Below are 17,209 nucleotides of genomic sequence, written 5' to 3' on the forward strand. Positions count from 1 at the left end.
GTGCGTGGCAGCTCCTTTGATTCGCGGTGGCAGGTTGGGAACGACACAAACAGGGGCACAGGCTGCGTCAGCCCCATGTGCAGCACCCACAGCCCAACCATGCCACTGGCCACTGGCACAGCCAGCCCAGCCACCAGCCCCCCGGCATCCTGGGGGCCCAGCGTGGGGCAGTTTAGGGGGCAGTGAGGGGTGGTGATGCTGGCACAGGAGCCCTAAGGGATGTGACCAAGGCCATGTGGTGTGAGTTGCCCCAGCCCTGCCACCCTGCCTGTGCCCACTGTCACTTGCTTGGCAGAGGGCATGGGACGTTTCAGGCTGTGGCTGCTGGGAGCAGTGAAGCTCTGTCTTTGGCAGAGGCCCCAGACAGGCAAAAATGTGCCAATTAAGCAATCACTCCTGATTAGCAGGGATGGGGGAATTCATTATGCCAGGAGAGTGTCACCCTCTGCTACACTCTGTGTTTTTAAAGCCAGGACCCTCCGAGCCCCACAGCCAGCGGCTCTGTGCCTGGTGCCAGCTCCCACCCTTGCCAAGGGGCTGGCAGGCACCTGCTTGCCCAGTGGGAGGGTGCAGGTGACACCCCTGTCCCCCAGTACCCTCCACCGCTCTCCTCCTCTGCCACGGCTGAGGAGACAGACACAGCTCCTTGCATCCAGGGTCTGGGCTGTGCTTCCCCCTCCTCCTCCCTGATGCTTCCCGTCAAAAACGTGTGTTCCCGTTCACCGTCACACATTCAAACTCCACTCTGCAGCCCGTGGCTCCCCTGCCAGGCGGGACGAGGGCAGGGACGGCGTTCCCTGGGTGGTCCCTGCCCCGTCCCGCACCGGCCGAGCCCGGGCAGGAGGAGACGGGAGAGCCGCGGAGTGTTCTCCATTAACAAAATGTTACCTTTTGAAATGACGTGATGTGGGAACGAGACATCAACCAGCCAGACGGATCGCCCGGCCCAGCCGCTTCTCCCCACGCATTCAGCAATGCATTTGTTTTTGAAAGCGCCGTCCCGGGGGAGCTCGGGGACTTGTTCAAACAATTGTAAATGCTTCAGTGTGATAAACAGCGGCGGCGGGAGCCCCGCAGAGCCCACGGCAACGCGCGCCGGCGGCTCCGCGGGGCTGGCGGCTTGCACGGCTGGCCCTGCCCCTAGTCCCTTGCCCCTTGTCCCTAGTCCCTTGCCCCTTGTCCCTTGTCCCTTGTCCCTGCCCCTTGCCCCTTGTCCCTTGCCCCTTGTCCCTTGTCCCTTGCCCCTTGTCCCTGCCTCTTGCTCCTGCCCCTTGTCCCTTGTCCCTGCCCCTAGTCCCTTCTCCCTTCTCCCTTGTCCCTTGTCCCTTACCCCTTCTCCCTTGTCCCTTGTCCCTGCCCCTTGTCCCTTGCCCCTTGTCCCTGCCCCTAGTCCCTTGCCCCTTGTCCCTGCCCCTTGCCCCTTGTCCCTTGCCCCTTGTCCCTTGTCCCTGCCTCTTGCTCCTGCCCCTTGTCCCTTGTCCCTGCCCCTTGTCCCTTGCCCTTTGTCCCTGCCCCTTGTCCCTTGTCCCTGCCCCTTGCCCCTTGTCCCTGCCCTGTGTCCCGGCTCCGTGTCCCAGTCTCATGCTCCATCCCGATGCCCCAGCTGCATGTCCCTGCTCCATGTCCCGGCTCCGTGTCCTTGTCCTGTGTCCCAATCCCACGCCCCAGCTCTGTGCCCAGCTCCCTGTCCCTGCCCCGTGTCTCAGCTCCTCGTCTTGCCCTGTGTCCTGGCTCCCTGTCTTTGTCGTGTGCCTGTGCCATGCCCCATCGCAGTGCCCCGGCTGCCTGACCTCGCTCCGTGCCCCTGCCCAGTGTCCCAGCCCTGCAGATGCTGGTGGCTCAGCCGGTGGCTGCAGGGCAGAGCGGGGATGCGGGTCCCAGCTCCATGTGCCACACTGTGCCACGCCACAAGCCCTCAGCGCAGTGGATACAGACTGGGGGAGATTCAGGTGAGGACAGACTGGAGCCGGGGCCCTGAAGGAGCCAATTGACATGCAAATGTCCTTATTAATCAAGGACAAGAGGAGGAATGAGCAGAAAACACCAAATACAAGGGCAGAGCGTTTTTTACACCGGATGCTTTTCAAAGTTGCTAATGAGGCATCAGCAGCTCTTTTCATGGCCAGATTATTTGCTGTCTGGATTCTCCAGCGATCGTGTCTCCTCTCCAGCCTGGGGCTGGGGCTCCCTGGGCTTCCCAGCATCGCCCAGTCTGGCCAGGAGCCTCATCCCAGCCTGTCGCCAGCCACAGCCCGGCTGAAAAGCCAGCGGCGGGAGGAAAAACCGAGCAGGGATGTGACAGGTTGCAACGAGAAGGAGCGATAAAGCATCCAGTCGTTAGCAGCTCGTCGGGCTTTGCCGGGGCCGCGACCGCTTGCTGTGACCTGCCCCCGGGTCACTGTCCCCAGCCGCCCTCTCCCCGGCGCTCAGCCGCCACACCATCACACGGAGGGACGTGTCCCCGTCTCAGTCACTGTGTCAGCATCTTCTCCTTTTCACAGGAAGGCCCGGACCCGCCAAAAACCTGCTCAGCCGCCGAGGAAGCTGCTGCCTTCATCTTCTGTGGGTGCCCGTGGTGCCCGGTGCGGGACACGCTCCCTGCGGGGGGCCGTGGTGCTGAGCTGCCTCTGCTCCTGCTGCAGCCATCCCTGCTCCGGGGCTCTCGCTGCTTGCTGGCAGCCCCATCCCGCCCTGCCGATTCCTGCACGCTGCTTTGTCTGCTGCCCTTAATCGGATTGTGTGCAGTTCGGCTCAGGAACGCAGCCCTGGGAGGGAGCCATGGGAGAGGAGCGGGAGAGCGAGCTGGAGGGGCTCGAGGGGGTCTCAGAGGCCTTGAGCAGTACCCACGGTGGGCAAATGTCGGTGGGTGCTTGGAGAAGGACCCCTGGGGCTACTTTCCCAATCTGTCTGAGTTTCTTGGTTTCTACCCTGCAATGGAGGAGCTGCAGGGGAATCAGAGAATCGTTTTGGTTAGAAAACACCTTTAAGACCATCGAGTCCAATCACTCACCTCACACTGCCAAGGCCACCACTAAATCATGTCCTTAAAGAGACTGGGAAGCTGGGAAGTGAAGTGATGCTACAGGGCACCTGCAACTCCCCAGGCTGTCCGTGTGGTCCCCACAGTCCATCCGTGTCCTGCTGAGGGACCCCAACCAGCACATCCCCAGTGGGTGAGCACATGCCCAGTCCTGCTCCTGGCCCCAGAGCTGTTCTGCTGCCCCTGTGAAGGCAGGAAAGAAAGATGTTGGCACTCAGCACAGGGGCTGAAATCAATCCAGCTCGCTGACCCGTGATTGCTCCCAGGGCAGTGGGATACTTTGGGACATGGTGTGCAATGGGATGCTCAGGGATGCCCACGATAGGGGGATGCTTGGGGATGGCTGGGATAGGGGGATGCTCAGAGATACCCAGCACAGGGGGATGCTCAAGGACATTGAGAACACCTGAGGCCAGCACACTCACATGGCAATTGCAGGACAGGAGGGATGGCAGTGTGTGCAGGGATGGCAGCCTCCTGGCAGCCTGGCAGTCCCATCCCTGCCACGCTGGGCCAGGTCTGTTCTCAGGTGCCTGAGCAAAGCCAGGATTCCACAGCTGACAAGCTGGACCCACTTTGTGTCCATCAGCAGCTGCTTTCCCTGCCCAGCTCTGCTGTGAGGCAGAGCCAGAATTAAAAATTACTAATAACCCACAAAAGTAGTCAAAATAAAATAGACTCGTTACAACGAACCCAACCTGAGCAAACAAACACTGCCATGATTCAATTAATGAAGCAGTTAGGCATATAATATTGTTAAGCAAAGCAAAACAGCCTTTTGATGTGTTAATCATACTTGTGCCTGGCAAAAATCACTGAAAGCAAAATAATCTGGGCCCTCAGTCTGTGGGGGAGGCAGCAGTGGGAACAGGAGCCGGCAGGAGCGGGCAGCGGGGTGGGGGGCCCGGGACCCTGGTGCAGTGGGATGGGGACAGAGGGGGAAGGAAGGGTCTGGGGGGGATCTGTGTGGTGCTGCTCACCTTTGTGTGTCACACACATCCCTGGGTTTGTTTCCATCTCATCTGACAGAGGGGATACCTCTGCAGCCCTGGCTCTGTGTCAGCAGCACCGGTGCAGCCTTTCCTCTGGAATTTTATACATGATGCTCTCCCCGTGAGAAAGAACAAACATTGAGGCAAAACCTGCCCCTGGCTGCTCCTGCCATGGAGATAAAATAAACTGGGAGGTGTGTGGAGCGGCAGCCATGAGGTTCCTGAAAAGGGCTGTGGGCTGGAGCAGCCAGGGAACACCTCAGCCTCCAGGTCCCTCGGGGGGGTGCTGCAGTTGGCAGCTCCCTGGGCCTTTCCCAGCTGCTCCTTCTCAATCCTATCAGGAATCTCTGCCCTGGGAGTGGAGGAAAAGGCTGGTGAGAGGAGCTGCCTGGAGGAGAGTAGGACAAGTGGAAATGTGCTCCAGTTGCCCCAGGGGAGGTTGAGGTTGGAGCTGAGGCAGAACTGTTTCCCTGAGAGGGGTGTCAGCCCCTGTGCCAGGCTGCCCAGGGAGCTGGGGGAGTGCCCAGCCCTGGAGGGATCCCAAAGCCCTGGAGCTGAGGTGCTGAGGGCCAGGGGTTGGTGCTGGGCTGGGCAGGGAGAGGGGAGGGCTTCAAGGGCTTCTCCAACTGAAATGATTCTGTGATTCTCTGGTTCTATGACAAGGACTGTCCCTCTCCCCAGGGAAGGCTGCTGTGGGCTCAGCCCCGTAGCTGCCACCAGAGAAGCCACAGCCTGGCCGTGTCAGGCACAGCACTGAGGGGGCTGATCCCCTTCTTTCATGTGATTTTCACGTGAAATGTGATTTCTTTCCCCCTGTCCCAGCAGGATCTGGGCCCCAGCACCCAGCAGCCCGTGGGGATGGCGCCTCCAGCACACACCCGCAGAGATGGTGCCATAAATCACGGTGACAGGTCCCCGGGGCAGGACGTGGGCGGTGACAGGGACCATCCGTCTGCGAGTCACCCACCCTGAGCTGCCAGGGCGGCACCAGGGGTCGGGAGCCTCGGGATGGTGGAGCTGGGAGCTGGGTTTTCCCCCTGGAAGTGATGGGGAACTTTGGAGGCAGCATGTCCAGCATCACCCCACGCTGGGGATGGATTCACGGCCCCGGGCGTCGCTCAGTCCCACTGTTGGAGCAGCAGAAGCAGCCAAACAAGGTTTCTGCAGGTGCCTGGGTGGAAAACTTGCCATCAGAATCAACAGCAAGTTTGTTCAGATCATTCCCACCACAGGCTGTCCCTGGGAATGAAGTGGAATAGTTCTGGAGCAATTCACTGCTTCCACAGGAGCCAAAAGCTGAACGGGGGGGGGTCAAAGGGGTCCCGTGGGAACGGTCAGTCCCACACAACACCTTCCACGCCCCTCCCAGCAGCAGCAATGCAACAACTGGTATAACCAATAACCCTGGGGTTTGTCATGATACTGAGATGTAAAGACCAAAAGGGATGTAATCAAAAGCTGATGGCAAACAGTTGCTGCTGTGCCATGGGGCAGGGAGGGTGCCGGTGCCAGGCACAGCCAGAGCAGCGCTAACGAGAGGAGACAGAGGCAGCGCCCAGGTCAGGAGCATGATGCAGCGTCTCCATCCCATCCAGCAGAGCCAGCACTGAGAGGGAAGAGTTACCTAAATGCAAAAATCCTTAGCAGCCCAGTTCAGATCCAGAGGAGCTGATTGCTTTGCTCTGGCACTCAGCCAGGAGGGGGAGAGGGGTTCAATGATGTTTCCATTGCTCACCCTGTTCCTCACTGACTGCTCCAGCCCTGGCCCAGCCACACTCATCCTGCCACAGGGCTCCTGGGCAGAGCTGCACCCATGGAGGGGTCTCCAGGCCCCCAGCTGCCTGAGATTTGTATTTGCTCCTGCAGATTGCATTGAGTTTAACCATAAACTCTTCCCTGGGTGTCTGCAAAGCTGATGCTTGTTGCCAGAGCCCCAGCTCCCACCTCATCCCAAGGGACCCCAGGAGATGCTCTCAGGGAGGGGATGGAGGGAGCAGCTTCTTTTTTGAGCAATATTTGTCCTCATACTCCTGTGTGTCCCTCAGCCCTGCCTGGGCCTTGGCTCCAGTTGCCTCGGGGCTGGATCCCACTCGGCTGAGCCGCAGCCAGCACGGTGCTGCTCCCGCTCACGGCTCCTGTTAATCCCCAGCCATGAAGAACAGCACAAAGGACTTTCTGAAGTTCTGGAAGCTGTGTTTGCCCAGCAGCCTCCAGGCACTGCTTGTGAAGAGAGGTTATTACATTGATTTTCTCTTTTTCCCCTTTACATGCTCAATGAACATTAAAATTAGAGTTGTGCTCAGCCTGGCCCTGGGGCGAGGAGGGGCCGTGGCTCAGCAGAGGGGCCGTGGCTCAGCAGAGGGACTGTGGCTGTGGCTCAGCAGAGGGACTGTGGCTCAGCAGAGGGGCTGTGGCTCAGCAGAGGGGCTGTGGCTCAGCAAAGGGGCTGCAGAGGGAGGATCTTGGTGCTGAGTCCTGGGGGACTCCTGGGACCAGTGAGTGCCCAAGAGAAGAGCTGGGAGCATCACAAGCTGGGTGAAGGGCTATGGGGATAGATCCCAGTCTGGGATCAAACACTCCCAGAGCATCCAGTGGCCCCTGGGGCCAACCCTCCTCCCAGCATCACAGAGGAGCTGCCAGCCAGAGTGCAGCAGGCACTCAAGCAACACCAGGAGCCATCCCTGGCTCGGGGATCAGCCTTGCACCCATCGGGCAGCACAGGGGGAAGGCAGAGCCAGCTCCCTGAGGGTGAGTGGTTGCTGGCATCTGCCAGTGCAGCGAGTTGCCACGGCCAGGGTGGGTGGCCAGACCATGGCTTTGCTGCCAGTTCCACTGCTGGGGCACATCTGGGCACTGCTTGGGGCACATCTGGCTCTGGGGCACCTCTGGGTGCTGCTCAGGGCAGGTTTTGCAGCACAATGAGGGGTGACTGCAGGGAGGTGGCAGCCCCCTCGTCCCACTGAGGAACAGGTCCGAGGGCTTGGGCTCATGGGGGAGAGGAAGAAGCTGCCCATGGCCCCCTCCCTTCCTCCTGCTCAGCCCCATCCCTTCTCCTGCTCCAACCCCAAGGACTCGAATCATCGCCTAATTTAGAAAAATGACGGGGAGACAGTTTTCCACTGACACAGTCACTACTGAAAATTTACTTCAAGGTTCATTGTTGGCAATGTCAAAAGTGATGAAAACCAATAAAAAGAACCAGCACAGCATGAATGTCTGGGTGACAGCCCACGGGGGGGGCGCCCCAGCCCCCTCGCCGCAGCCTGAGCCTCTACAGATAAAAGGTAATTGAAATGTTAGTTCCATTAATATTTCAGCGTGCCCCATATCTGACAGCCACACTCCTCACGCTCGCCCAGCCCTGTCTCTTTAGCTCTCTGACTGCTGGGGAAAGAGGTTTCCCACAGCCCCAGCCCAGCGTGGGTGACGGGCAGGGATGGGTGACTCAGAGGGTGTCCCTGAGCAGCATTGGAGCGGGGTCCCTGCCTCTGGCACATGATGTTCATGGCCTGTTGCACTGCAGCTGGGCTCAGTCCTGCTTCTGGAAGAGCTTCAGGTCACTCTGGTATTGTCCCTGGTGTGAAGTCAGAGATGGGCTGTTGCCCATGTTGTGCTGCATTCCATGCACTGGCACAGTGTTCACCAACACATCACATATCACACACCAGCACAGCACACACTGTGCACCAACAACACAGCACACACTGTGCACCAATAACACAGCACACACTGTGCACCAGCCCATCACACACCAGCACAGCACACACCATGCCCCAGCCCATCACACACCAGCCCAGCACACTCCATGCTCCAGCCCATCACACACCAGCCCAGCACACACCAGCCCAGCACACACCATGCCCCAGCCCATCACACACCAGCCCAGCACACACCAGCCCAGCACACACCATGCCCCAGCCCATCACACACCAGCCCAGCACACACCATGCCCCAGCCCATCACACACCAGCCCAGCACACACCAGCCCAGCACACACCATGCCCCAGCCCATCACACACCAGCCCAGCACACACCAGCCCAGCACACACCATGCCCCAGCCCATCACACACCAGCACAGCACACACCATGCCCCAGCCCATCACACACCAGCCCAGCACACACCAGCCCAGCACACACCATGCCCCAGCCCATCACACAGCGTCACATCACACGGTGCACAGACACCCCCCGCACGCGGCGCAGCTTTTCATCTCTCCCCACGCCTGCCTCGTCGCATCCTCATCTATATCAAAGCACCAGGCAAATTAAATTGTTTGCAAAGCACTCTGTGTGCGTGTGTTTCGTTCCTGCTCTGGGAACACGACGCTGCTGAGCGTGGCTGTGCCATTTTGTTGAGTTTTCCATGTGACGCCTGTTCAAAGCGGCGCTGCCGGCCCCGCTGCCGCCTGCCACCAGCATCAAAGCAGCCTCCCAGCCCCACCTCCCCCCTGACAGGGAGGGCCTGGCTGGGGGAGCCTCAGGGGGGATGGAGGAAGGGGTTTAACGTGGTTCCTCTTGATTCTGAAGGCCAGCGATGGGCGGGATGGGGAGAGCGTGCGAGCAAGGTGGCTGTGCCGGGAGACAGCACAGACAGACCCTCCTGGGATCCTGGTCCTGGGACAGAGGGAGGATGATGCTGGTTTGGGAGGCACAGGGTGTGAGCTGGCCCTGGTTTAGGCAGCCACAGGTGACACCAGCTCATGTCACCCCTTCTGAGCCAGAATGAGATCCCAAAAGAGCCTCTCAGGATGCTGCCCTCCCTGCCCCCACTGCCGTCACAGCCCAGGGACTCACGCTGCCCCAGCCACGGGGGCAAACAAACAGAATCAACTCTTGCCACCAAATTGCTTCCCATAAATGCTCCTCTTGCCTCTGCTCTCTGGAAAGGGCCCTTTTGCTTTGCTATTGACCAGCAGTGGCTGGGAACCGCCGTGTCCTGGAGCCCGGGCACGGAGCCGCTGGCCCAGGGAGGATGTTTGTCACCGTCCCGAGGAGCCAGGGCAGCAGTGGCAGGCAGGGGACAGACAGCACGTCACCCTGATTCAATTTCAGCTATTTCTCACTGTTCCACAACTGTAGTTTTCTCCCTCTTTTCTCGCTTTTATGGCAAAGAATTGGATTTAAGTTGATTTGTGTGTTTAACGTGGGGATGAAGCCAGCCTGCCTGCAGCTGCCATCCTGGCCTGGCAGCACCCAGGGTGCCCCCAGGGTGAGGGGTGATGCCTCAATCCAGCCCTCACCGTGGCTCCCACCATGGGCACCTCCTTGCTGGGGGCTGGGGAGATTATTTGTGTTAGCAGATTAAAAGCCAGGAGAGCAATTGGCTGCTGCTGACTTGCCTCCGTGCTGTGTGCAGTGGGATCTGCTGCACTTGTCTTGGGCCTGAGCCACAGTAATTGTATTCTATGAAATATTTATTCATTTTCATTTCAATTTCATTTCCAACATGTATTTCCTATAAAATGATGTGGGGGAGAAAAAAAAAGAATCACCTTGGATGCATTTATCATCATCACAGGTTCCTTCCCAAACCTTCCCTGAGTGGGACCACACAGGCTGCCAGAGCAGGGCTTGCTCTAAACCTTAAATCCCATTTTTCACTCTGCTGGGAGCCCGTGGGGACACAGGGGCACAGGACCCAGCAGAGCTCAGCTCCCAACCCTCCTCCCCAGGAATCACATGGCACTGAGTGAAACCCCACCCTGTGCACAGCAAAATGTGGGACAAAATACCCCTGTGCACAGTGAAATGCTCCTGGGGAGAGCAAAACGACCCTGCTCAGAGCAAAATACCCTTGTGCTGAGTAAAATCCCCCCATGCACAGTGAAATGTCCTTGTGCAGAGTCAGATACTCCCATGCACGGTGAAATGTCCCTATGCAGAGTCAAATACCCCCATCCAGAGTCAAATGCACCTATGCACAGTAAAATACCCCTGGGCAGAGTAAAATGACCCTATGTAAGATGCTCTTATGCAGAGTAAAATACCCCTATGGAGAGTAAAATACCCCTGTGGAGAGTAAAATATCACTGTGTAGACTAAGACACCCTTATGCACACTAAGAAGCTCCTATGCAGAGTAAAATATCCCTATGCACAGTAAAATGCCCCTATGCACACTAAACCTGTCCTGTGCAGAGTAAAACACCCCTGTGTGAAGTAAAACAATCCAATGCAGAGTAAAATACCCCTGTGCACAGTGAAATACCCCCATACACACTAAAACACCCCTGTGCACACTATAACACCCCTAAACCCCAGTGCTGCTGGAGGTGGCACCCACAGGTGTCCCCTGTGCACCCTGGGGCCCGTGAGTTTCGGGTGGGGGCCGTGGCATCTCCCTCACAGCCTGTGTAAAACTCTCACCCCTCATTATTTCCAGGCTGAACGTTTCCACCATCTGATAAACAGTTGATTACTTCTCCTCCCAGCCCCGTGCCCAATTTGCATACAATAAATACGGCCCTGGGAAGCGTGCAGGGGAGAGCTGAGCCCCGGCTCATGCTTTATTTATGAGGAATAAACACGAGATCAAGTTTGCATAATCAACACAGATTTAATTTGTGAGCTCTTCCACTCGGGTCTCTGGCTGTAATCAGGCTCCGTGTGTGAGGCTGACAATCAGGTCAAAAATATCTTCATTAAGGGGCTGTGAAGGTTTGGAGGTGATGGCAAAGTGCTGGGTGCCTGGATGGGCTGTGAACCCCAAAATGCTGCGGTGGGGTCAGGGGACAGCCAAGGAGAACGACTCCCCCCTGCCTTCCCACCTCATGCAGCTCCTGAGAACTTCCCCTTGCTGCCTCTGAAAGGGGTTTTTACTTTACTGTAATTTGTGGATCTTGGCTTCCTTGTGCATGCTAATATATGCAAAAAAACACTGGGGCTCCTATTAAAATGCCATGAAAATCTAATGAAATTAATGTTGGCAACAAATATTACCTAATGGAAGAGCCTCCGGGAAAGGGAGCGAAAAAAAGAGTGCAAATATATATTTGCACATATTTAAAGGACTCTGGCAAGTAGTTTAGCTTCACAGTTTAGGTTTTATTAAAAAGGAGGGGGAAAGAAGCTGAGAGCATTTAGCAAGCCCAACACGAGCAGAAGGGCCTTCATGAATTATGCTTTTAATCTCAGTGAGAACTGTTGCTGCTGGAGCTGAGACCCTCTCAGATGCTCTGGACACTGCAGCGTGGCCAGAGCTGGGCACTGGAGCTGGGGAAGGGGCTGGAGCACAAGGGTGATGGGGAGGGGCTGAGGGAATGGGGGTGGAGAGCATCCCATCCAGGAAGAAGCATGTCCAGTGAGCATCATGTCCTGTGAGCTCCTGGTCCAGCCAGCACCCTGTGCTGGGGGTGCAGGATGGGGCAGGAGCTGGGGCAGAGCCAGCAGCCACTGGTGACCCAGCTGTGTGTCATCCCCAGGGGATTCCTGCCTCAGCCTGGCAGCTCAGCCCTGGCTCTGTGCTCAATTATGGGTCAGACTGGGGGAACTTTGGCACCTCTGCCTGTCAGCACCCTCTTAGCCAAACAGGCACCTTCCATGAACTGAGCCACATGTTCATTTGTGGGTTTCAACTTCACTCTTTGGGCACAGGCTGCAACACAGCAAGTTCCACTTAAACACAAGGAGCAAGTGCTTTGGTGCTGAGGGGAGGGAGCCCTGGCCCAGGCTGCCCAGGGAGGGTGTGGAGGCTCCTGCTCGGGAGGTTCCCAACCCCACCTGGACACGTTCCTGTGCCCCCTGAGCCAGGGGAAGCTGCTGTAGCAGGGGCTGGGGCTGGAGCAGCTCTGGGGGTCCCTTCCCATCCCCACCAGACCCTGGGATTCTATGCTTCTGTAACGAACAGGCTCAGCTGGGTGCTGGTTACAGAGTGCTGGATGCCACGCCACTTGCCCATGGGCCAGCAGCTACCAGCCACCCAGCACAGCTGAAGCAGTGCTGCTGAATCCTCCCTGAGGAGGGGACACCCAGCTGTACATGTTTATTAACTCAGGTGTTAGTACTCTAAAGCCACCCAGCAATGACAGCTTATTAGAGGCTGACCTCTCACAGAAAGCTGCTCCTTGTTGGCAATCACACCAGCTACCATGGATCCCTTTGAGGAGCTCTGGCAGGTAAGGGTGCAAAAACACCCCTCAATATTCCTGTCTCACACATGTTGGGGTGTTTTCCAGTTGCAGCAGCCAGAGTGTGTTTCTCCTTCAGGCTCAGCAGCACCTTTCAGATGGCTTTTAAAGCCTCCCTAAAGAGGTGTGCTTGCCAAAACCTCAGGGGTGAGCCCCATCCTGCCCCATGGGGGGTGGGGAGATCTGCCCCCTCCCCACAGCCAGCCCCAGGCAGATGCTGTGCCAGGGAGGGGTGATGGGACCTTATCTCTGATGGCTGGAAATCCCCAGCTTGGCTGCTGGAGGTGTTTTGAGGGGCTGCTGGGTGATGCCCTCACCCCATCCCCATCAGCACAGTCCCTCCCGTGGCACCCATGGCGTGGCTGTTCCCCGTGGCACCCGCGCCCCCCACGCTGCCCATCGCCGCTCCAGCGCCTCCAGCCCGCGCTAATCATAGATTTTATGATCCATAAAAGCCATCTTTAATGCTTAAGAGCCTGTGTGTGTGGTGTAATGGCATTAAAAGGCTGCTGGCGGGCGGCCATCCCTCCTGCCAAGCCCAGAGCCTGCCGCATCTTTCCTGCCGTGTTGCCGTTTCGCCCACGGAAACGGGCTGAGAGGAAAATGTGCCACCCCCAGAGCAGCAGCAGCAGCCTCTTGGCTGGCAGGAGAGTGGTGGCTGAGCCCTGGGTGTGGGGGACACGGTGCCACGCTGCCCTGGCACAGGCACAGCCGGGCACACCGAGGGCTCTGGCCCCGCTCCCACGTCGTGGGGATGGAGATGGGCATGAGGATGTTGGCACAGTGCTGGCATGGGCACCCCATGGCTGGTGTGGGTGTGACCTGCTGTAGGTTGACCTGCCTCTGCAGGGGGACTGGACTAGATGATCTCTAAAGGTCCCTTCCAACCCCACCATTCTGTGATTCTATGAGCCTGGGGGGACACATGAACCTGGGGCTGAGGTGGCAAAGAAACGCTGCTTGAAACAAGCCTCAGCTGGACAAATGCACTTGAGCCTCCTTGTCCCTGTCCCAGATGAAGTTTGGAGGCTGATCCTCTCTCTTCCCCCTCCTGCCCACCCATGGTTTAACTTTTATCCCCCTGAGCTCTGTGGCTGTTCCCACAGTCCAGCCCCAGCCCCTTGCTGGTGCCCACCCTGAGCCATTGTCCTGTGCCAGAGCCCCAGCTGAAGCCAACCCTCACCCTGTGCCCACAGCCACGCACAGGGAGCTGGCCCAGGGCACACTGCCCTGCAGGGAAGGCAAACAAGGAGTGTGGCATTTCAGTGCCCAGAGGAAAAGCATGTGGTGGGGAGATGTTTTGACACCTGGGGCATGTGGATGCTTGCATTGGGAAACAGTCCAGGCAAGTGTTTCAGGTCAAACCAGCTCCCTGGGGTTGCTCTGAAATGGGAATATTTGGGGTTTCCTTTACTTTGTTTAAAGCTGAGCCTTTGCAAAAGCCTTCCCATAGATGTGTGTGTGTATATATACACATCTATCTATATGCACACAAATCTGAGGCTCTATTTTTACACTTACATTAGAATGAAGTTTATTTTCAACCATCAGCGTGTCCAGAAAAAGAAAGAGTGGCAGAACTTCAACTGAGAAACATCTGCATGAAAAGGTCTGAGCCCTAGGAGCCACCTGCCCCCCAAGCCCAGCCTGGAGCCCCTGTGGCTCCTTGGGGCAGGGGGTTCACTCTAAGATCCAACACCCCCCTTTGCAGTCTCTCCTCCCCAGTCTGAGATAGCTCCAGCACCACCCGCTCGGCTCTTCCAGAAAGGATTGTTCAATATTTCTCTGCGAGCTGTGGGATGGCTGATGTTAGTGAGCACATTAAACAGGGGTATAAATTTGTAATGAGAGCCTTGAAATGAATGGTGCTTATCATTTATGGATGGAATAATTAAAGATACTGTACTTGGAGGTTTTACATGGTCCTGTAAGTTGTCGTCCGTGGAACTAAGGGAATAAGTAGAATTGAAACAGCTTCGGTTTGGGTGGTGGAGGCAGCCCCTGGGTGCAGCCAGGGCTGGGGGACCCCTGAGGTGTGCTGTGGAGCTACAGAGGCATCCCCATTCCCACCCGTGGCTCTCCTTTATGTGGCAGAGAGGGACAGCCCAGGCTGATGGGAACTGGGGGATTTAAACCCCTTCCTTGACTTCCTGCCCTTGGAAATCACCCAGTGGCAGAGCCAGCCCTGGGGCTCCTGCCTGCTGCTCGCCTGTGCCATGCCCAGGGGTGGCACAGCATGGCACGGTGCAGCACAGCCCAGTGAGCAATGAATGCTCTGGTCAGGGCACCTGAGGGCTTTGGGAGGGGAGTGGAGAGGGATGTTCCTTGCAGGTGCCCCATCAGGGTCTCTGCAGGGACTCCCAGTGCCACGGGGTGCAGGATGGCACCCAGTCCACCTTTGGGGCCCCCAGGATGCCCCAGCTCACCCCAGAGAGCAGAGCCACCTCTCCCAGCACCGCAGCCTCCATCCTCTTTTAACTCCCATCATCTAAAATACTGTAACTATGGCAACCGCTGCAGGTGAGACTCATTACAGTTAATCCTCTAATTACTAACTACCTCTTCAATCAGTTGTAATTACTTTGGGGACACAGTTAACCTCTCATTAGAAACGCATGGCCACATTTTACCAAAAGCACAAACAGTGACATGCCTGGTAATTTAGCACCACGGCACTCAAGGCCACTCTCCGTCTTTTATGCCGGCACAATCTCATCCCTGTCATTAACCAGGAATGGTTGTCATGACAATTAATCATTCAATCCCTCATCAGCAACTTTTGCCAAATGTCACCCTGCTCTTGATCAAATGAGAAGGGAAAATTAAATGAATCAATTCAGCATCCTGGCATTTGTGCCTAGGGTTTTTTTTGGGGGGAGGGGGTTGGAGATGGCCCCTGGGACAGGCTGCCCCGTGCTACCCACACTCTGGGGGCCTGGGGTGCCTGTGCCAGCTCTGGGGGGCACCTGGGGCTCTCCAAGTATCCCCCCCCAGGGCTGGGGGTCACAGTCCCTCAGGGCTCTCTGACCTAACAGGGCAGATTCTGGTGGCCAGCTCCTGCCAGGGCTACCCAGATGTGCTGTCCCTCCCCAGATGTGCTGTCCACCCCCAGATGTGCAGTGGTGACAAGTTGGCCAGCCAAGTTGAGGCTGGTGGCCTCCAGAGCAGAGCTGAGTGCCTGCTCCTCCGCTGTGCCCCAATTTTGCAAACAATCCTCTCTCCAATCATTTTCCTTTTAAACCTGTAATTAGCTGGAGTCATTTGCTGCATGCAAATCCCAGCTTTTAATTACTGGCACTAACCCTGAGCGGTGTTGGGACTCCCAGCAGCCCCCAAGTCCATGACAGATCCCCCTGCAGCCCCCAGCCTGGACCTGGAGCTCAGCATGGTGTCAGGGAGCTGCCAGGGTTCTTAGTCCCACAAAAAGAGGTGTTTGGGTCTTAGTGCCACCAGCTGCTGATGCTCTGGACAGAGAGGTGTGAAGACCCATGGTGGGGAATGAGCCCCCCCAGATATCCTGCACTGATCTGAGTCAGCCCCCATGGGGGAGGCAGGGGGATGCTCACCTCCTGCACAGAGCCTGAGGAGACAGAGTTGAGTGACTGAGCATCAGGGTGACTGGGCATTGGGGTGGCTGTGTTTTGAGGCAGATATGCACCAGTCCCAGGGACTGTGCTGGCAGAGGGTGGCTGCTGTCACTCCAGGGCACCCTGAGGCTGATCCCAGAGGGATGGTCTTTGGGGAGGTTGCACCTGTGATTTCTGTGTCCTTGCATTGGGAGGGGAGGATGCATCAGGCTGGAGAGGGCTGAATCCATCCCTCGCCTTTGCTGTGGAAGGGGGAAGTTTCACTGTGACTCAATTACAGGAGGTTGTAAAATCCCATTAGGAATGTTGGCATTTAAAGGTTGATGCGTTTGGACAGTGTGTCTCTGCCCGGCTCAGGGAGATCGATTCCCCAGCAGGTGGGGACATGCAGCTCACACCGGGCAGCACAGGGAGCCCTGGCCAGGACAGGAGCTGGGGGCATCCCTGAGGACAGGAGGGATGCCAGTCCCGGGGTAGGCGGGTGCCTGACCCCACGGGCTGCAGTGGGGAGCTGGGGGTCCCGTGGGGCTGCTCCCACACCCCCCCAGCAGTGAGCAGCTTAGCTGAGTGCTCTCCTGTTCACTAGCCAGTACTTTTCTGTTTACTAGCCTCGATTGTGAATTCCCATCCCGTTTGCTCCCACGTGTGTGGCTCAGCTCCTGTTCCCACCCGGGAGAGCCCATCTGCTGCTGAGAGCCCCCAGCACTGACACCCACCTCCCCCGGTGCTGCCAGATCCAGCCAGGGCTGGGGCCACTCTCACTGCCCAAACCGGGTGCAGGGTGGGTGACACCATTCATGTCACCTCCCTGGGACACGGGAAGTGTCACTTTGCCTTAGGCTCTCTTCTTTCCGTGCCATATGTCCCATCACTCTTCTGACACCTCGAGGCAGCCAGGATCTGACCCCGACGCGTGGCTGCGGGGCACGGGGTCGCAGTTATGTTGGAGCATCCTCTGAGGACGCCTCCCATGGGCCAAATTCCCCCCGAGACACGGGGAAAGCAGCGAGCGAGCAGCTCACCCTCCGCAGGCAGCGCGGCTGTCCCGGCTCCGCGGCGAGCCCCTGATTCATTCCCTGAAGCCTGCAGTGCGCAAATGAGTAATCACCCCGGCAAACGCTAATTGGTGAGCGGCGTCCTGACAAATTGATTCTCCGGCGCGGCTGCGTTAAACAGCGGCTCCTGGCCGGCCCCGCACCGCCCCGCACCGCCCCGGGGGCTCGGCCGGCTGCCGGGCGCGGAGCCCAGGGCCGGGGGGCTCCTGCCTTGCTGCGCTGAGGTGGTCAGAGACTGTGGGTGCTGGAGCAGCACCCGGAGCCCTGGGACTTCACCCCGCTTGGGCTCAGGGGCTGCTGTCCTCTGCAGAGCACGTGTGTCCAGCCGCGGGAGCGCCAGGTAGGGGAGGAAGGAGTGTGGCTGTGGGGATGCTCCAGAGATGCTCCAGGTATGCTCTGAGGGCTGATG

The sequence above is a fragment of the Colius striatus genome, chromosome 17 (genome assembly GCF_028858725.1).
Source record: "Colius striatus isolate bColStr4 chromosome 17, bColStr4.1.hap1, whole genome shotgun sequence".
NCBI lineage: Eukaryota > Metazoa > Chordata > Aves > Coliiformes > Coliidae > Colius > Colius striatus.